This window comes from Physeter macrocephalus, chromosome 2 (assembly GCF_002837175.3).
Source record: "Physeter macrocephalus isolate SW-GA chromosome 2, ASM283717v5, whole genome shotgun sequence".
Classification (NCBI taxonomy): Eukaryota; Metazoa; Chordata; class Mammalia; order Artiodactyla; family Physeteridae; genus Physeter; species Physeter macrocephalus.
In genome coordinates this window covers 95,143,137-95,165,146 of record NC_041215.1, presented here as the reverse complement: position 1 = coordinate 95,165,146, position 22,010 = coordinate 95,143,137, and the positions used below count along the sequence as shown (strand labels likewise).

General features: G+C 41.1%; 1 long non-coding RNA gene across 2 annotated transcripts in view; it reads left to right on the top strand.

The window, feature by feature from the left end:
• LOC114484373 (uncharacterized) overlaps window positions 1-20,889 on the top strand; it is a 210,092-nt gene extending 189,203 nt beyond the window's left edge. The window contains exons 5-6 of one of the 2 annotated variants that reach the window (XR_008618880.1): window positions 1,672-1,776; window positions 2,245-2,482. This is a non-coding gene — a long non-coding RNA (uncharacterized lncRNA). Of the gene's footprint in view, window positions 1-1,671; window positions 1,777-2,244; window positions 2,483-20,351 lie in introns of those variants that run through there. The other variant, XR_008618881.1, reaches the window with a different exon arrangement.
• The last annotated feature ends 1,121 nt before the right edge of the window (window positions 20,890-22,010 follow it).

The window sequence follows — 22,010 nt, the reverse complement described above, 5'->3', positions numbered from 1 at the left end:
CAGTTCTTATAACTGAGGAAATTGAGATTTAGGGGTTACAAGATGAGCCCAACATTATACTACCGGTAAGTAATAGATGCGGGCCTGAGATCTGATTAGCCTGATCTCCAGCATTCTTTCCACTGCCCCACACACATCTCTGCATTATCATCAGATCCCTGTCCTAGAAGACAGAACCAGGGTACTGCATGTGCTTTAAAAAAAAAAAAGAAAAAAAGAAACAGGAGAAAAATTTTTAATTAAAAAAATTAACATTAAAAACATTCTACTTTGTTTTATTTGGGGCCAAATTGCCGGAAATACTAGCAAATGAGAGACTAACAGACATAAACTTAATGAACAAGGAGATTGTGGAGGTCTGCAAAGAGCAATTTCTGCTTTGGGAATTCAAATATTCTGCTGTATGAGAGAGATTCTGTTGGTTTTGGAAAGACCATGAATCATTTCCTGAAAGAGCAAAATAATGGAAGCTTTTCATTCCAAGTTTCCAAGAAATGTTGTCTAAAAGCAGAAGACACTTGGAACACCACTCCATGTGTAGAGAGGCCTTAGCTGTGTCCTGGTCAGGATTGGATCCTTCCTCTTAAACCCTGGCCGACCACTTAAGAAGCATCTATGTACTGGCAGGGTCTTCTTCCTCCCAAGTGGTCATGCAGTTAAGGGAGAAGATTCATTTCTCTTTGTTCTCACAGGTAATACTGGTTGGGAATGAATTACTTTGATAGTCAATGGGAAGTATCAGAGCCTGGAGATCCAATTTTCAAAATGGTAGTAAGTGTCTTTTTACCAGGGAATTTCCAGTGAAGTCAGCATGTCTGCTGTCTTCCTCACTGATAACCCCACAAGAAACTCAAGTGCAAGATTCATGTTTGCATCTGTGAGATTTAAGTGGAGTAGATGCTTGTTAGCACCAATAAGCCAGAAAGTAGTCAGCATTTCCACTGTAAACCTCTCATGTTCCCCCTCAGTCTTTAGCCCTTTGTAAGTCAACCATAAAAATTCACCACAAGTTGAAACTTGAGAATATTTTTTTTAGGCTGGGAACCTTTTTTCTCAAATGATAGAGTGGGGATCACTCTGACCTTTCCCAGTGAGCTGCAGGGAAGGAGAGTGGCTGTGAGATGTACAACACAATAAAGGGTTCTGTCTCCAAGATTGAAGTTGGGTATGAATTGTGTCCTACAGGAACCATCTTTTTGAGTTTCACCCAGAAGACAGAGAAAATTATGGGGATTCTGTAGATCCCAGAACAGTCTTTTTCGCAGAAGCTCTGGAGCTGTGTAGAAGTGGGTAGCAGTTGACAAAGACAGTCTCTGATTTGTTAAAGACAGTCTCCAATTTCTGTCACATTGCCTTTGCTGATAATCAAATATAGCTTTCTCAGTTTGACTCAAATAATCTATTTGTATTTTTGTGTTATTTTCTTACTGGGGAGAAGCAAAAGCTCAAGCTGTATTGATTACAACTGGCAAGTTAATTGAGCTTCATAACATTGTTGAGATCTTTCTTGCTTTTTTGAACAAAAGAATAGCAGGATGTAATAGGCGATCATGTGACAAAAAGTCATGTGCTCCATAGGGTCAGTTGTTCAAAGGCAAAAACATAGACTAAAGCGCTCAGATGTGCTCTGTTTATGTAACCATGTTCAGCTGTGTCTTTTTATACTGAGAGCTGTCTCCTGTGCCTCACACACCAAGAAGGTGCCTAAGGAGAGGATGAATGGGACTGGGGGAAGCCTCTCAAGATTTCTACACCAAATACGCCTCTAAATGGCTGGTAAGGCTTTAAGAGCGTTCTGGCTAAGCTGCTTGCCTGTATTCTTAAAGCTAGGTAGACCATTTGTTTCTTATGGTGATACATATACAAGCTTGATCAGTTGCCTGCAAACCAATGAAGTGGAGCTGTATGTTTTCATTGCGCCAGGTTATGGGGCATTAGAGTCACAAACACTCTGTCCACACATCACAAAACTGAAATGCTTAATTTAGTACTATTACAAAAATCCCAGGCTTTGATGGTAACACCCTGGCAGTGTATTTGTGAAAGCTGAGAAAAACAGCAACTTTTAATTTGGCAACCAGCTTTTGTATAATGACATTAAAGCATTTTACAGATTCACTCATTTCAAGAAAAGCTTGGTACTTAATAAATTATAGATTCTTAGAGTTTTAAGGAATCTATTTAGCCTAAAAATGTTGGGATGTTCTTCAAACCCTAATGACTTTCACCACCTGTTCATTTCAGCCAACACACCCAGGGTGACCCTATGCATCGTCTCATCATCTGGAAGTGCTCCAACTCAGAAACCTTAAGAGTCCAAATCTTCTCTCAGAAAACAACCTTCAAACATTTCCGCTGGCCCACAGCTGCTTTTTCTTTGTTTTGTTTTTTTTTACCATCTGGCTCATGGCCTTCCATGATATCTGCTACCTTATCAGCACTCCCTGCCTTGCCCTTTACATTCCGTGCTGACATGCTTGGAATCCCCACCCCACCCCCATCCCCCCAAAGCAATGTTGTGTCTTGACTAGATGACTTTGCCCATGCGGTCATTCAACTACTCAACGGGTATTTGTTGAACTACCTCTCTGTGAGGTTGTTGGCCACTCTGTCTAGAACGTCAGCCTCTTCTCCCACCCCGATGGTGCTTCTTCCTCCTAAGTCCTACACATCATTTAAGAAACAGTCTTGGAGAAACATCCTCTAAGAAGCCTCTCCTGACCATCTCCTCCATTCCACTCTTCCCCTGTCATTATGCTAAGTCATGTGCCCCCTAACAATTTGTGCATATCTGCATCAATGAATCAGTCTGTAATTGTTTCAACTTCCCCCACTAGACTAGCATACTTACCTTTGGGGTGAGTACAAGGCAGTGGTTAGAGTTAGACAACGTATTGTCACACCCTATCTCTACTGCTTATTAGCTGTTAAGATCTTAAGCAACTTCTAAGCCTCAGTTTCCCCATCTATAAAATTGAGTTACTAATAGGGATTGTATGTAAAGCACTTAGCACAGTAATGCAAAATATTGGATTGGCCAAAAAGTTCGTTCGGGATTTTCTATAAGATGTTATATGTTGACTAAATAAATGTCATAGGAACACCCTTAGAAGGCTCACTAAAAGGAAAATATTTATCCTTTAAACACTTGTAGTGACAAGGACCTTGTTCCATTGCTAGGTAACTCTAATTATAGTGTAACTCAAACTATATGGCTTGACTCACACTAGTTATATTGGCATAAATTAGCCCCTCACCCCGAGGGTCCCTTGCTATGCTTAAGAATTTTGACACTCAGGGTCCCCTGTCATGTGTTTCAGCAGCCAGTCCCTCAAGTACTCCCATTTTGGCTACTACCTCTGATGTAATCGGCTATTGTGAGATGGTCACTCTTGGGCAAAGCTCTTCTCAGCTAGTTAGTGCCCAAGGCTGGCCACTACCAACATCACTGCAGCCTCAGGACAGGAGTCAAGACCCTCCTCTGTACGGCTTTGCCCCACATGTAGTTGTGGACTTTTCTCTTTAATTCTCCCCAGTACATCAGAAGTCAAAATATACGAGATGTTGATCAAATCTTAGGAAGGCTCAGGGACAATGAAAGGAAAGGGCACACAGAGAATGAGTCGCTTCCCGAGAATAGGCTCAGTCACTCCCAGGAGGAAGCTCACCATTCCTGGGGGCCCACGTGCTCCGGGAAGCACCTCGGGGCCTCAGGAGGTGCCCTTCCTGGGAGATCTACTCAGACTGACTCCAGATCCCAGAGTTCTAATTTCCTGCCCCACTGCTGACCTCTTCTGAGGACAGCTGGCAGTGAGCAATTCCAGCCCCTTCAGGGGAAACCCCACCCACATTACACAGTGATTCATCGCTGGTGCATTTCCCCAAAGCTGTATCGTTCAGTCTTGCCTGCTGCTACTTTGTTGTTAATGAAAATAGTAGCTACCAAGTCTGCTGTATCAAGCAATCCTAGTGCACAGGAGAGTCAAACATGAAAATGCCTTTATGTTTCTGTAGTCACTGCCTTTAACTCTGCAATGTTCACAATCTCCTAGTTGTGCCCACCCCACCCCACCCCCCAAGAACATCTCAGGCAGATCTCTAGGGTTCCCATCACTCTCAGGAATACAAAGCCCATCCAGCCTAATACGATTTAAAATATCAACCTTGCTTCAATACAATGACCATATCCCCTCTCCCAGCCCTGGACAGTCCCCGCACCAGAGAGACTTAGAGCACAGAGGTGCTTACCAGCTCCTGGGCATTCCTCCTCTCTGTGTGGAGACAAGGAAGAGGGACAGGAGAGAAAAACAAGCGTTTCTTATCTGCCTGGGGTGTTGAAGGCCTCTCTGGCCAGTGCTGGCTGGCTGTTGGCTCCCTCTCTGTGGCAGACATCCAAATCTGGCTCCTTTGTCGGTGCTTTTGTGAATTTTCCAGAGGCCTCATGGAAGACCTCCTACTTAACCATCTTTACCATCTGCTCCTACCCTTGGTGATTCACCCCACTGTTTCTTGTTACCAGGTCTACTTTCCTGGCAACCAGTTATCTTGGATGGTATGGTATACTGGTGAGACAGCCTCAAGCCTGGCTGCCTTCCACAGCATCCCTTTGATCCTCAATAAAATCCCATATTTGTCACCAAATGCTAAATGTGGGACATGAAGCGGCTTCACTCTACCCCTTCTCTCTGCTCTGCCTTCTCCTTCCAATTGTCTATTCCACTTATTAAATTGGACAGAGGTAAACCAGCCCATCTGTGGTATAAGCAGACACCCAACTGGTGAATGAGGAGGGAACAGGAAAAGCATCTCATCACAATGCAGCCCCTCAAGGAAGCAGATGACTTCCCAGAATTCTCTCCTCCTGATTCCTGTCTACTTATGTGGACTGGAAGCAGGTGGTGGATATGAAGGCTGGGGAAGCAAAGCAAGTTCAGCTACTTCTTGATAAGCCCTGAAAAGAAGGTCTGATCCCTGGTCATTTATTATTTATTTTTTGGTCCTTGATACTTTGCTCTCAGTTTTGGATTCCAGTTGCTAATTCTGCAGCAACAGGAAACCTTCCCATGAACATTCCAGGCATTGTATTAGGGCTTTTATATATATGATCTCATGTAAGCCTCAAAAGCCTATATTATTACCTATATTTTATTGGTGAAGAAATAGTAACTCAGAGAGGATAAGTACATTTCTCAAGATCACACAGCTAATAGTGGTAGATCCAGAACTTAGACCCAGTGCATCAGACTCTAAAGCCCTGGTTCTTCTTCCTTTAGGCCAGTGGCCCACAATCTCCTGGGAAGATTTTAAACTAAAATACCTGGGCTCACTCCCAGTTGATAATGATTTAATATGCCTGAGGTTGTCCCCAGGCAAAGATAGGGTTGTAAAGCTCCTCAAGTGAATCTAAGATGCACCCAGCATAGAGAACTACTGCTTTAGGTGAAGTTCAGCTTCTTAGCCTTGTCCCACCCACTGCTGTGTTGCACTGATGATGGTTATCTATTCTGCAAGCTCGTCTGCTCTTATAAATTACCACGGTGGATCTCAAGCATTTTCTTTTTCAGCCCCCTCTTGAACTGCCCACTATTTTCCAGTTGGAGAGAGATCCTAGTTCTCCATCAATTTTGAGGGCATTTGTGATTGGCTTACTCTGAGTCCATGGAATAATCAAGTTCTTCCTGACTTGGGTCACCAGCTTTGTTTACTCTCTCAGACTTTCTCTGGTGATCCTTTCAGGCAACTATTCCCCCCTGCCTCTGTTCTCTGGAAGGGTCTCTCTGAATGTCTTCATTAGTAACAAAACTAACATGCCTAAAACCCCAAAAGGCCAATTGGCAGTATTCACACCTCCATACTTCCCACAATCATTCTAGACAGTGCTAATCAATCAGGCAATGGATTCACCTGAGCTAAGGTATGGCCTTGGCATTCTCCTCAATGCAGTGGCACTCAATGCAGGTGGCCACTACTAACCAACTGGAACTGGCATGGAAAATAAAACCTACCAGGCTTAAACTCACGGTGTAAATGGCTGTAATAATATCCAATGAGGGAAGATGAAGGGCATCATTCTTAATAGCTCAGATCCTATTTTTTTACACCTTCCTTATAAGGGGCCCTCAAAACAGAGAGATAACATGCCTTGTGATAATTAAGTTCAGATGTGATGCAACCAGTGACTGTTTTCCATCACCCAGGTCATTCACTAACCTTGCAATAACACTGACCCTCATATTACTTGATTAAACTTTTTGGACTCTGCTTATAGCATAAAAGTGGGGTTTTGCTCTATGTTAAACTATGGTTTGCCTATCGTTTTTGGCTGAACGTTTTTGTCCCCCACCAAATTCATATATTGAACCCCTAACATCCAAGCAGTGGTATTTGAAAATGGAGTCTTTGAGAGGTAATTACGTTTAGATAAGGCCATGAGGATGGGGCCTCTCTGATGAGATTAGTGCCCTTAAAAGAAGAGAAAGACAGAGCTCTCTTTCCATGTACATGCACAAGGAAAGGCCATGTGAGCACATAGTGAGACAGTGGCGGTCTGCCACCTAGGAAGTGTGCTCTCACCAGACACAGAATCAGCTGGCACCTTGATCTTGGACTTCCAGCCTCTAGAACTATGAGAAATAAATGTCTGTTGTTTAAACCACTCAGTCTGTAGTATCTTGTTATAGCCGTCCAAGCTATCTAAGATATTTATGCCCACTTGCACAATACTTGAGAAGGGTTAAGACCCAAAAATAAAATTTAACAAATTAAGGGCTGAAGGAAGCTTTTATCCATCCTTTTTATTCTTTCTCTTTCTAGTCTTATTTTCTTTAACAGAAGAATTGATATTAAATTCTCAATTCTTGTATATTAAGGTTAAGAGATGAAAAGGGATATTCTCTATTCACAATATATTCAGCTTTAAAAAATATGCATAAGAAAAAAAAAACTATGAAATTTAAAAGTCACACCAGCATGCAAGCAGTTGCCTTTTTAGGCTGATGGAGTTAGAATTGATTTCTTTCATCTCTAGCTCCTACATTTTAAAAATATAATGTGGGTCTATTATTTGATAATGAGAAAATTGATGATTCATGTTTTGAAATGTCAGAAGTTTAAATTAATAAAATTAGTATTATCTTTTAAAAGAAGACAGATTAAGTTACTTTTTTATAGATGTTCTCTCCTTGTAGGGTTTTATATAAAATAATCTCTGTGCAATATTGAGACAACAGGAATATTGAATTTCAATTTACAAGGAATGATTAGATTAGTTTACCAGGGTTTTCCTTTTTTGGGGTGGGGAGGGCTGCGTTGGGTCTTCGTTGCTGCACACGAGCTTTCTCTAGTTGCAGCTAGTGGGGACTACTCTTTGTTGTGGTACGCAGGCTTCCCATTGCAGTGGCTTCTCTTGTTGCGGAGCATGGGCTCTAGGCGTGGGCTTCAGTAGTTGCAGCATGTGGGCTCAGTAGTTGCGGCACGCGGGCTGTAGAGTGCAGGCTCAGTTGTTGTGGCGCGTGGGCTTAGTTGCTCCAGGGCATGTGGGATCTTCCCAGGCCAGGGCTCGAACCTGTGTCCCCTGCATTGGCAGGGAGATTCTTAACCACTGCACCACCAGGGAAGTCCCTACCAGGGTTTCATTTTGAGGATCCTGAAGATGCTGCTGAAGAGCTTAAAAAATAAGTAAATAAAAAGATTTTCTTTTAAAATAACATGAGTATAAAAGTTGAAGAAACAGCTATTTCTCCCAAAATGTTTTCTTGGCTTTACAGTAGGTCAGATCTGGTTTAAATCTTTGCTTGGCCAATATCTGCTATATTTCACCACAGGCAGATTATACCTACTCTGGACTTCTGTGTCTCCATTGCTAAAATAATCTCTATCTTGCAAGCCTATTGCACAGTGGAAAAAAATATGTATTTAAAAGCACAAACTGTCTCATATAAAAATGTGCCTGAATATAGTTCATTACAGTTGAGATTCTTAGATTAAAATCTAATGTTCTTCTAATTTTCCAGCACAGTTCACTGATGAAAAATCCTTTTAGCATGTATCATGAAGAGCTGTCTGCTGTACTTCCTCATCAGATTTATTTATTTATTTTAATTTATTTTAACTTTTATTTATTTATTATTTATTTATTTATTGGCTGCGTTGGATCTTCATTGTTGCGCGCGGGCTTTCTCTAGTAGCGGTGAGTGGGGGCTACTCTTCGTTGCGGTGCGCAGGCTTCTCATTGCGGTGGCTTCTCGTTGCGGAGCATGGGCTCTAGGCATGCGGGCTTCAGTAGTGTGGCTTGTGGGCTCAGTAGTTGTGGCTTATGGGCTCTAGAGCACAGGCTCAGTTGCTGTGGTGCACGGGCTTCACACAACTCCACGGCATGTGGGATCTTCCTGGACCAGGGATTGAACCCGTGTCCCCTGCATTGACAGGTGGATTCTTAACCACTGTGTCATCAGGGAAGTCCCCTCATCAAATTTTTAAACCATCAGAATTGTACTGAAACATTTCTCAAAGGAATATACAAAATTTCAGTTGCAAAAACACATCATTGAAGGAAATGTCATTTACATGTGAAGTTGGTGAACATATCTTTTCTGAGAATCCTAACTTCAGTATAATTAAATCTTTAGTGTAGTAAAGATTGGCTTCTCTAGAGTACTAGATGAAACAAGCAAGGAAGCTCTTCCTCATTCTGACTCCACCTCTGAAATGTCCTGGAGAATCTCCTTGCCCAAATTTTACCCAATATTGGCAGTTCCTGCCCAAGCTCTCAGTGACCCCCAGCATTCCCTTGGCTCATGATTTATTATATTTCATACATTAGTCTCTCTCTGGTTATTATTATTCTAAAGGTACATTAGAGGACAGTTGAAACCAGAGGATTTCTGTGTTTGTTTTCATCTCTAAGACTTGATGACTTTTTGAGAAAATTGTGGTTGACTGAATAGCTGGAGAAATGGGCAGGTCTCATCTAAACTGGTTTATAAGTCCTTGGGGATGTGTTTTCCTAGATACACTTCTTGTCATTTTCTGTATTTTTGAAATGAATGGTATTAAATTTAAAGCAAAGAAATGTAAATGAAAATGTCTGTTCTGGGACTTCCCTGGTGGTCCAGTGGCTAAGACTCCACGTTCCCAATGCAGGGGACCCGGATTCTATCCCTGGTCAGGGAATTAGAGCCCACATGCCGCAACTAAGAGATCACATGCCACAACTAAAAAATCCCACACGTGACAACTAAGACCCAGTGCAGACAAATTAATTAATTAATTAATTTAAAAAAAGTCTTTTCTGCCATAGTGCAAAAATTGTACTCCTATGGAAAGCTTATGTTATCAAAAATTTTGTCATAAACTTAATTGTCTCCATGTGAGGTGGGGTTGGGATCTAGAGAGTCTCTTATACACAATTCTTATCACTTTCATTGTTATTACAAGCTAAACAAAATTGGTGTAAGTGATCAACGAAAGAAAGCAGAGTTAAATGAGCAGCCAGCCACACAAAGCAGCAATGTATTCCTAGACTGTGTGAGCCACAGCATTTTCATTTTTCTTATTTTGGTGCCAGTTCTTGATTGAAATTGTTATAATCAAAGGAAATCTGTGTTAAGCAAAACATGTTCCCTAATCAGTCAATTGTCTTTCAAGCAATTCATGTTAACAAAACTTGCTCTGAGGAAGACATGTCTGTACTTAATACCCATGAGTGGAGTTATTGTCCACCTCATTCCAGTCTTTTAAAAGAACACAACCCATTCACTGAAGCCCTTCAGAATTCTTGATTTTGACTCTCTGCCCTATTTTTGTTCCACACCTTTACCCTCAGTCTCCCCTCAGGCCCCATGCTGGCATCCCAGTTTTGGATTTAGCATGTCAGAAACCTCTTCAGGACAGAATTCTCAGCTACTACCACCTGGTCTCAACCATCCCAGCCATGGCTAAGAAGAGATGCTTTGTCCCGGAGCACTGGCCACAGTATGTGAGATCTGCCCAGTTGTGCCCAGTTCTCACCTCCTAGGGGAAGGATGCTATATAGGGGTGACCAGTAAGTAAGAAACACACAAGCAACCTCAATTCTTTTTTAGCGTATCCTGTGGATACTCATTGATGTGAATGAGCAGAGCAAGACAAGATTCTTGTACCTCTGGGAGGTTTGATATAATCTAGTTTGGAAGAAAAGGTTTGCACTAGACTAAGATTTCTTCTCATCTGGTGATTCCGTAACTTATTCTTATCAGTGCTTGCAGCTACAGAACAGAGTTATTTTGAGCGAGGAGTTGTGGTTTACAGCTCAATTCCTTCAGTGTGAGCAAGCAGTGCTATTTATAGTTATCTCATTTTATTGCTTTAATTTATGTATCTGAAAGAAACTGCTCTAATTGTGGGCAATTATCAGGAGGGAAATGTGCTCTCATGCACCTCAGGAGATTTGTTTGTGGCCTATGGTTTTAAATAGCCCATTTATTCCTCAGTGGGTAGAAAATCAATTTTATGGATCTTCAAACATACATAATAACCATCATGAATAATAAAAGTAAATATTAAAGTGGCATTAGCACTTTATACATTTGCTTTAATGGCTTTTCTTTTTTATCTATAAAAGTTACCTATGTTTGTACTATGTACATACTTCCAAGGGTATTTCTAGTGTAACACAATACAAAGAAGAGCTTTGACCCACTCTATGGATTACTAGGAGTAATCAAGACTGGTTAATGTCACTGATGGGAGACACAAGGCCTCAAGCAACAGAGAAGACCCTCTAAGGCATAAGAAATGGAAGAACTGAATTTCTTCTGACCTCAGATGACCTTAAGGAAGCGTGATCTGTCTAAGCAAAGTTCACCAGCTCTATCAAGTATTTGATATGTATCTTTCCAATCCAGCTTTCTCACTGACATATAGTTATATTTCTCAACCAAAAGTTGAATGAAAATATCTCAAAAACTGGAAGTGCATTTTTGTTGCTTATAGAATAAAGTTAGAAATCCCTAGCTGGCTTCTTTACCCATATTGTTCTTCCAGCAATGCCATATTCTCTAACATTTTGGGCCTTGCTTATGTAATTTCATCTGACCCTAATGCATTTTCCGCCTATCAAAACCCTGCCTCACATTGAAGGATATTAAATGACACCACTCCCAAGAAACCTTTTCTGATCAAAATCAACCTCCCCAATTAAAATCAACACCCCTCCAACCTATCAAAGTAGTTATTTGATATAGTATATCATGACTAGTTGCTGACATACTTATATCTCCCATTAACATCTATACTCCTGGATTTCAGATTGTCTCATTTATCTGTGCATATCCCACAAATTCCACATGTATCTCCTATGCATAAGAAGAAGTTATGTAATTGCTATGTGAGCACAATACTGAGAGATGGAATAAACTAGAATATCCCCATCATTGTCCCAATCCTATCAAGGGGAAACTTGGAATCCAAAGAATCTGATCAAAGCCTGAGCCACCCCTCTTAGACAGCTGGTGTGGTGGCTCATATCTTCAGGCCAGGTCCAGTAAAGAAACAATTGTTCCTTGGCACAAAAAAACAGCAGGTTCCATTTTTTTTAAAAAAGGATAAGAAAAGTAGTGGTAACAGGAGAAATATACTTTCTTCGGTGTGAGTTTAGACTATGTTGTCTCAGACAAAAAGTAATGCTTGCATTGGTGAGGTGTGATTACTTGCTGGCTAACCAGTGGGAAAATCTATTGTGGTTCTCGTGGTCAGGAGACTGAACTGGGATTACAACAGCCACTTTCACTCTCATTTAGGGGTCTGGATCCTGTCCCTTCCCTCCAGAGCTGACTGAATCAGAATTAGTACCACAAAGAACAACTTGTCAAAGCCTGAGGATGTCAAGTTTTCAAGATTTAAAAAAGTTTCTCTGGACAGAGCTTCCTCTTCCTCATTGGAAAGAATTTCTCCAGAGAGAGGATGGGGACTTTAATGGGGAGTAGGGGAAGATGAAGGGAAAAAAGACATAAGGATGCACCTACAAATGATATCTTCCCTTAAAAGCTCATGCTGGGAAGGGCCTTTGCTTGGATGGGACAAGGGAATGCTTTGGATAGAGCCACAATCAATGTTTCTTTCACACTGCCCTACTACACTGAGATCTGACACAACCATGGAAAACAACAACAACATACTTCACAGACTTGGACTGAGGCTCTGTTTGATCAGGTACAGACTAGCAGGCCAGGGGGTCAGGCAGAGACAGAGCTGGAGGGGACTTTGCCCCCAAGTGAGTTACTAGGAGTAGTCATACCTGGTTAATGGCAGTGATAAGGAGACCCACTGTCTCCAGAAACGGAGAACATGATGAAACATAAGAGATGGTAACACTGGACTTCCAGGTGATTGTATCCATATGTCAGCAGGGAACATCTAAAAACCAACAGGAGTGGCCTCACTCTGGTGATGAGTAATAGGGATTCTGATAAGGGAAAATTTCTTTTGGACTGTCATTGTTGGGGGCTTAGTATGGATGAGTAGAGATTTAGAGAACTATAGGTGGACTCTTTGCTAAAATAAATCATTTGCATAGAGAGAGAAGGCAAATAATACATGTGGAGGCCATACTTAAGAGAGCATTAAAGGCTATCTGATCTCCCTTTCCCAGCTGGTGAATGCCAGGGTTTTGCTTCCCAGCTGAGTCAAGTTTGTCAGAGGACCTCATTGGCTGCACTATATGGAACTAGATCCCAGAGGCACCTTTTGGGAGGAAGCTCAGTCGAAAGCCAAAAAGGTATCCAAACTCACTATCAATAGAATGGGGTAGGGCAATGAGAAGTCTGGTGACAGGGCACAGGATAGGCTTAAAGTGCCAGGTAGAAGCGTCCTCTGAGCCAAAGCACATACTTTGCTTTTTCTAGTGAGCCAGGGGTACTGATATCTGGATAGGGAGAAAACTCTTAACAGTACTGACTGCCCCCCAAAAAATGTTTGCCTAAGGAATTTGGATTTTATGCTATTAGCAATAGAGAATCATGGAAATTTTTTTGTAGTGCTATGTTTTGCTTTTCTTTAGCAGGGCAATGAATGAGAAAAGTAGTTTTGAGGGGAATTATTCTGGAAACAATATTCAGAATGAATTGGAGGATAGAAAAAAATAGAGGTTGAGACTGCATGAGATGATAAGGGACTGAACTAAAGGATGACAACGATACTAGAAAGAAATGGATGTATATATGAGAAGATACAAATGAAGAATCAACAGGACTTGGTATCTGGCTGAATAGAGAAGGATAATTTTCAAAGATGATTCAAGTTTTGAATCTAAGTGAAGAGGAAAATGTTGGCACCAGTCAGGAATAAGAGCAGTTGACCTTTCCATTGTCTCCCCTTCAAGTTTTCCCTGAGCATATTTTGGTGGAAATAGCTCATTTTAGGGACATTAATACAGCTAAAAATATTTGTATCAGGTAATTTGAGCAGAGAAAGAGAAAGAATAAACCTCTTTCCTGATTACAGAATTCTTCCAGCTAGATAGGAAGATAATATAAGCAGAGTCCAACAAAGATATAAATTCAAGCTAATATTCTTTAAATATTGTTCCACATGTGTTTAGTAGGGGTGTAAATAAACTGATATTTTTATTAACAAAAGTTACATGTCTTTTTATGTTAAAAAGAATTGATTTATTACATGACCTGAATGTGGCATAATATTTTCACATTTCATAGTTTTTAAATCATTCCTGCCAATAATATCATTCAAATTTTATTTTGCTGAACCCGTTGGAATTTGCTTCACTTGGAAAAGCACACTGTTTCAATTTCAATCAGCTTTCAGTTATAGAATCTTAAAGTAATCATCTGACACAGAAGACATCCAACACTGTTCTATTTGATTTTTCCATATCATAATCAGAAAAAGAAATTTATTCTGCATGAGAAATGTTTACAGAAACAAGAGAAAAACACATTCATTTAGGGATTTACTCCTGTAGCCGAAAATCAAGACTAGAAAAATTTGGCCAAAAGATCCCACTTTTCTGTGCTTTTTTGTTTGTTTTGGGTCCCTCTCTCTTCAGTTTTCTTTTGCAGTTTTTTGAATAAGAAACTTCTTGGGAGTCTATTAAGGGTTCAAAATGTAGACAATAAAACAAATCACTTGTTCCCAGTAAACAGCACCATGCCTTGCAGTAGTTAGTGTCATAATTATAGCTGACTGAGACTTCAGGAGACTGTCAGCTAATCTCATGGCTGATATCCAACTTATAATTGCACAGTGCAATGTGCATTTATGTGTTGCAAGATTCTCACCAGAGATGGTTGTTTGGTATTTCTACTCAAGAACACCAAAGGAGCAAGACAGCTTACATTTAGCCTATTACTCAAGGAGTTACTTAATTAACCAGCATGATATTCCCAATTAATTCCAGTGTGTCCACATGAATTCCTATAGTCTGGAGTCCCAAGAGGGTCAACAAGCTAGTTACCTTTTAAACCAGCTCTGAATTTAAAATAATTTCTGTGGTGGGAAATCATGTAGGATTCAATCATTAAACAGCTAATTGGTTTGTTTCAGAGAACATTGTTGCAAATCACTTGAAAATGTGGCCATTTTGCTACCTACCAGGCCATCAGTCACTAGCTGGGCTGAAGGTGTACCTTTTCTTCTATTCTATAGCAATGTGCTTAGCTTTACATGGATAATACCAATGTCTTCTCCCTGTTGCTAAAAAACCACAGTTATAAGTCAATGAATCTTTTAATCTGTGATATTAGGAAATCCATAAAATTCAGAGGCCAAGAAATTTCCTTTGGAAAACAACATTCTGGTGTTTTAGTTTTCCAGGGATGCCGTAACAACGTACCACAGACTCAGTGGCTTAAAAAGCAGAAACTTATTTTCTCACAATTCTAGAGGCTATTAATCCACGATCAAAGTGTCAGCAGGGTTGGTTCCTTCTGAGGGCTGTGAGGGAGGGACCTGTTCCAGACCTCTCTCCTTGCCTTGTAGATAGGCACCTTCTCCCTAAATCTTCACATTGTCTTTCCTCTGTACACTGTGTCTTCTGTCTAAATTTCAACAACAGTGATATTAGGTTAAGGCCCACCCATAAGACCTTATTTCAATTTAATTACCTCTTTCAAGACCCTATCGCCAAATATGGTTACATCCTGAAGTACTAGGGTTGGAGGGAGTGGTTAAAACTTCAACATATGAATTTTTAGGGGAACATGATTCACCTCATAACATCTGGAGACAAGGTTTTATGGATCTTAAAGGTCTTTAGCCCCTGTTTGAGTCAGTGTAGACACTGGCTCTCAGGCAAAGTGAGTCCCAAATGTGTCCCCAGACCACACCAGTACTGCCTGACATGCACCCTGGGCTTGCTTTCTTCTATTTTTTTACTTCAGCTCCAGCTTCATCACATCTGCTCCTCAGAAGGCTGCTGGGAGAAGGCTCACTGTGGCCACCAGCCTGTGAGATCTCCAGAGTCTTTGTCCAGGGTGCAGGGTCTACTACCACAGCTGCCAGTCCTTGGGGTGCCACAGCCATGCTCCCAACCACACTTGGCATCTGGGCTCCTGAAGTAGCCCTGCCTGTACTCAAAGTCTCACAAAGTCTTCTTGACTAACTCACTCAGCTCCAGCCTCCAACCCTCACCACACAGAGGACCCCAAATCAGTCCAAGGGATTTGGAGGAGAGACTTCATTCTGCCCTCTCCAGCCTTCTCCCCACTCCACCTCAGCCCATAAAACCTACAAAATGTCCTCATGGTTTCAAGACAGGGACTTTAACTCTGAGGAATGGAAACAAGCAACCTCTGGCTTACAAACGTATGTGGGGTGGTGAGGGAGGGCAGTGTGGGTGGGTGGGTGGTAAAGTGCTGTGCAGGTGGGGAGAAGGTGTGTAGTGTGTTTGTATGTATAGACAGTATTGGTATTTTAGCACAGAAGTTGATTTTTCAGTCCTAGCTCTGAATGATCAGCCTGTCTACAGACATTTACAGATGTGTTAAGATAATCATAGAATCTTAAAGAGTCTTAAGAAATCTTACAGATCCTTAAAATATTATCTTTAGAGTTTATGTGAAAAAACTGGGGCACAGAAATATTAAATGTCCAAGATTACATAATAGTTCATAAAAGATTAAATCTTATATGTCTGAATGCTAACATGTTGTCTAATGATCTGATACTGAGTTATAACTGTGTAAAGAGTTTCATATGAAAGCACTTTGGAGTGTCTGCCCAGTTCATGACATCCCCCTAAAATATTCCCCGCCCCCCCCTTCCCCACCTAAAGTGGATGAATCTCCACTCTCTTTTCCACAGTTGGTTGGACTGGAGTGGACACCTGACCCAGGCTATGCCAATCAGAATTCCTTCCCTGGGAATTTGGAATTAACTTAGAGATAGAAAGCAGCAATGTGTGTGATCTTATGATGAGGTAAGGTTCTCCACTGCCCAGTAGTATCCAAGTAAAGGGAGAGTGGCATCTTGCTCCCACAATCACTACCCCCCTTTGCGGTCAGGGCCCACCCTCCGTGGTGAAAAACTTAGGAATGTCCCACTCTGTTGAAATGGCTGATAGTTCACATGGGCAGATCAGTTGGAGATCCTTAGCTTCTTAAGTCCAGGAGGCCCCCTTCTGCTGGGTGGGCCAAGGTGATGTGATGTGCTAGCTGCTGTCAGTGGAAGGACCTCTACAGGTAGCAAAGCACAGAGCCCAGCTAATTGTGGCTCCCTTACACAAGGACCAGGGCAAGTGTAGCCTCGCTCCAGTAGTGACCCAAGGTCTGCAGGCCTGGCTGGGCTCCCCAATGTGGCTCCCAGCCCTGCTGAGTAAGGTACTCACATCCTCTCCAGGCAAACTCTGCCTCCATCCATGTGGCTCCCCCAAGGTCCTGGTCCCTCATCCCCGGCTCCACTGACCTCTCTCCCTTCTCCCTGGGGGTAGGGGGTAGTTACATTCAGTATCTTCTTCCAGCCTCTTTCCAATGTATTGTTGTTAGGATATAAATTCTATACCCTCCTTCCTTCAAGACCTTTTCTTTCATTTCTCACAATCTTTTCTTCTCTCAACAAAACCTACCTCATTCAAATCAAAAGCTTTGGCTTCTATACATGTCTTCATGAAGACTTTGGCTTTTATGCAAGACTTCCATGAAGTCTTCAGGGGAATTTGTCTACTGTGGGCAGGTATTCCAGAAATAACCCTTATGGGTGAAGAACTTTGGTATCTGGCTGCTCTATGACTCCCAGAGCAGTACCCACCACTATACTGAGAGTTCAGGGACCTGACCACTGCGGGTGCCATCACCCAGTGCTACCGAGATGTGGCGCCTGGCACAGCTCCCAGGCCCACTGGATGCAGATCTCTGATGCTGCCCAGCAGTGGTCAAGCGGTTCCACGACTCCAAGGTCAAGTTCCTACTGCCTCACTGGGTCCTGAGTCACTAGAAAGAACCACCCTTCACCATCAAGAGGCTCAACACACTCCTATTTTTTTTTTTGCTTTTCCATTGTGGGTTATTACAGGATATTGAATATAGTTCCCTGTGCTGTACAGTAGGACCTTGTTGTTTATCCATTCTACATAATGTTTTTTATCTGCTAATCCCACACCCCCAGTCCATCCTTCTTCCACCTCCCCTCCCCTCTGGCAACCACAAGTCTGTTCTCTATGCCTGTTAACACCCTCTTTTAGATGCAGAGCCTCCCCATCCAAGTCTGCCCAAATAAACTCCTTGGGAAGGGGGGGAAGGGCAGAGAATATATAGGAAATATCTGTACCTTCCTCTCAATTTTACTGTGAATCTTAAACTATTCTAAAATGTAAAGACTTACCCAAAAAAAAGAAGAAAAAAAAAGTTGCTGCTTCCAGTACTATTGTTGCTGACAGACTCTTACAAAAGAGCTTATTTTGTTAAAAAACAAAAAACAAAACAAACATTGACGGTTTCTTTATCTTTGCATACTGGCTGGAACATTCTTAATCCTCTTTCAGTCAGTGTGGATGGCTCTGGAGGAGCAGAAAGAACTACAAAACAGAAACACACACACAAATTCTTATTTCAAAAAAATCACCTCCCAAGTGGGTAAACCCAATATTGCTGGTAGTCATATTCCACTTCATGAATTAAGGAACAGGTAAAAGCCAGGTGGCAGGGATAATAAGGAAGTAGACTTAGAAAGCAGAGAAGACAGTGGGAACAGAATTATGTGGGTTCCTGATAGTGTCAGTTTCCTAGTTTCTGCCCATCTAGAGCTGTCCTTTTATCCTCATATTCTTAAACATCACTATATTTTTAAAATAAATTTCTAATTTTTCTTAAGCTAGCTCAAATGAGCTTACATATTTAGCAACCAGAACAGCGCTAATGAATACAGTTTTAAAGTTTCAAAGCTAATCTACATTTTCCCAACTGTCTTAAAAAAAAAAACAACTTTAAAACACATTAATAGATGGTTAAATGGTCCTGCAATTTTTATTGTGAAAATCTGTGTTATTTACTGCAACTCTATGGTTAACATTTTCTTGGTGAAGCGTTCAGAATGCAGTTGTCACATAAAATCTTAAGTGTTGGTATCCATCTGGAAAGAGATACAGGCAAGAGAGTAGACTAGCTCCCTGATGCTAACTGGTAGCTGCTGGGCTATGGATGTCTTCTCCAGATAAAGGCTCCCTCTGAGCGTGAAGAGTAGCAGGAAGAGGCTGGAGTTCGGGAGCAAGCGTGAGTGCTCCAACGTCAGTCACTACCAACAAGCCTCAGATGCTCCTGATGTTGTTGATTCCCTCACCTTGATTTGAGATCTGCCATATGCTAGGGATGAAAGTCATTTCCTTTCCCTATTATTTTCACTCTTCCTGACACCCTCTTTTAAGGAAAGCTTATGGGAAATTTTGCTCCCATGACTCTTCCTGCCTTAAGCTGGAGCAATCAAATCCCCCCTGGAGGAAATTTGGAATTGGGCTTTCAATCTTAGTTGGGATCTGGACAGAAAGTCGTGCTTAGCTGGGCAGCCATGAGTATTCTGAAGCAGACACTGCTAGTGGGACAGATGAAGCACATGTGCAGAGGGAAGGGAAAACTAGGACACATTTAGCTTCTCTGAGACAGTGGAAACAAATAAACATCACTTCTGAGTTCCCAGCTTCTTGGGCATTGGTTCTTCCTGAGGCTGTACTGATATCCTTCCCTGGATTCCTTGCGATATACTTGTATTCTTCCAAAAAACTTCCCTGTGTGCCTAAACTGATTTGAATGGACTCTTTTGCAGTCAACCAAGAGCTCACAGTAGTCATTATAAAATTGACAGAGTATGTAGTCTGTCACCCATTCACCTGATTCTCAGAACAGGTTAATATCAAAAAAAAAAAAAAAAAAAGAAGAACATAATCCAAGTTTATTTCTTCCCTTTCCATGTATCTTTTCAAGGAAAGAGGGGTTTTTCAATTTCTTAAATTTCTTTTTAAAATGAGCTAAGATTTAAGAACTTGTTATATAAAGTGCCATTGTATTTTAGTTGTTGGCCTAGATGTGAGAGCCAAAAATTACCTGTGTAAGATATGGGATGACAGATTCAGGAATTCCTATTTTAAATAATACTGAGGCCATCAGATCCTTTTCCTCACAAATTTCAACTACTTATGGGGTGATGTTGTGCCAGAAATCTCCTACCATCTGTAGGATCCAGGTTGAACTCTAATGAATAAAAAAAGCTAACTGAAAATGGAATGCTATCTTTGTCCAAAATAGACATAGACAGCTTGGTTGTAGCTTTCCTAGACAATTAAATCCAGAAGAGACCAATGAGGTTAGGGATTCCTAACCTGGAGTCCATTCTATATTGGGTGAGGCTATGAGTCCATTGAAATTTATGCAAAAGTTAAGGCCTGGGTGCATTATGAGGAGAAGATCAAAATACTTCATCAGATTATCAGAAGGACATGAGTTGACAACCAGTGAAAGCCCAACCTTCTTTTTACTGAAGAGGAAATTAAAGTACAGCAAAGATGTGATCTGATAAGTCACACATTAAGACAATGCAGAGCCAAGGACTGGAATCCAGCATCCCGAACCTCAGTCAGTGTTCTTTTGCTTCAGGACAGCACCTCCCAGGTTCTTGAATAAAACCCTTTTTATTTTTTAAATCGGATTGTAACAAACAAGCAAAGCATGTTCTTTAATGGAAAGAAAGGTTGCAGACTCCAATAATTTTTTTTTCCTCAGTTACTATTAGCAATAACTTAAACATTATAAGGATAGCCTCCTGGATTCTTGAGGATACCCATGGAATCAGGTAAGACAATATCTGTACCTCATAAAAGACCGTGACTGTTTACAACACTTTTATGTCTTTTATATGCCATAATTCCACTGCAGTCCTGGGATTTGGAGAGCATCTCTTATGATCCACATCTTACAAATGAGAGAACTGAAGGTCAAAAAGTTTTAGTGACTTGTTTGAAACTCTCGTCACCCGAAGATAAAACCAGTTATAAAACAGAGGCTTTCTGGGGACTTCCCTGGTGGCACAGTGGTTAAGAATCCGCCTGCCAATGCAGGGGACACAGGTTTGAGCCCTGGTCTGTGAAGATCCCACATGCTGCGGAGCAACTAAGCCTGTGCGCCACAACTACTGAGCCTGCACTCTAGAGCCTGCGAGCCACAAGTACTGAGCCCGAATGCCACAACTACTGAAGCCTGCACACCTCAATGAAGAGTAGACCCCGCTCGCCACAACTAGATAAAGCCTGTGTGCAGCAACAAAGACCCAACGCAGCCAAAAATTGATTAATTAATTAATTAATTTTAATAAAACAGAGGCTTTCTAACCCCCAGTCCTTAACCTATATAGCACATGTCTTTGAATTACCAAAGTGTACTTCTCTGGTTAAAGGAAATGCAGCTATAGATGTAGAGATATAAGTGACTTGTTGATGGCAAATAAATGGTAGATGCGCCAGAACTCAAATTCATGTTTCCTGAATTTTCTCTAACCACTAATAGTAAAGTTTTTTGTTTTGATTAGGGGTACACTCTTCACCTAGTGGAGAGGCAGGATGGTGCAGGAGAGAGAGCACTGGACTAGGGAGACAGGGACCTAGGGTCTCTCCATGGTTCTATCACCTCTCAGTTGTGAGACCTTTGACAAGTCACTTAACAGCTGGGCCCAAGTTCATTTAGGGAATTGGGCAGATGATCTTAACATTCTACCCTCTTTCAATAGAAACAGTTCCTTAGATTCTTCCATCTATATGTGTGTATGTATGTATCACCACCCATGTTATAAATTCTACCTCAGAATTCTGGTGCCCCATCTGCAGTCAAACAAACATAAAATAGACATCTTGTGAGAGATTTTGAGAGAATAAAGTGACTTTCAAAAGCTACTTTTATTAAGTTAAAAATAGCAAATTACAAAGAATGAGGCTAGTGTAACTTTCTTAACTCAAAGATTTTTACAAAAGTTAATGACCTTGTACTTTAAGAATAGTGGATTGTAGGCTACTACATAGAATAGTTCAAGAATAGCAGATTGTAGGCTACTAAAATGGATAAAGAAGATGTGGTACATATATACAATGGAATATTACTCAGCCCTAAAAAGGAACGAAACTGGGTCATTTGTAGAGACATGGATGGACCTAGAGACTGTCATAGAGAGTGAAGTTTTTATAGCTCTTTACTCCCAATTCCAATGTTGAGTTTGGGCAGATCCTATCTTCCCAAAGCTGCCAGGATGTGGTTGGGCACATATTCCTTCTTAGGCTCTTCTATGTATACATTCACTCCCTTTGGTGGCAGAAGCAAAGAGCAGATGTATCCAGTTTACTTTCATAGAATTAAAGTCACCAAGTTCATAATTTCTGTGAGATCAGGGAGAATATGTTTTGGCTAAACTACAGCTATTAGAGTGTTTTAATCATAACTCAAAGCTGCCCTTAGCATGAGGAAAACAAGTACATTCTAGAGGTTAAAATGTATTTTAAATCTTTAAAAATACATATACATAGGTGAATTTTTACTGTTTTCTTCTAA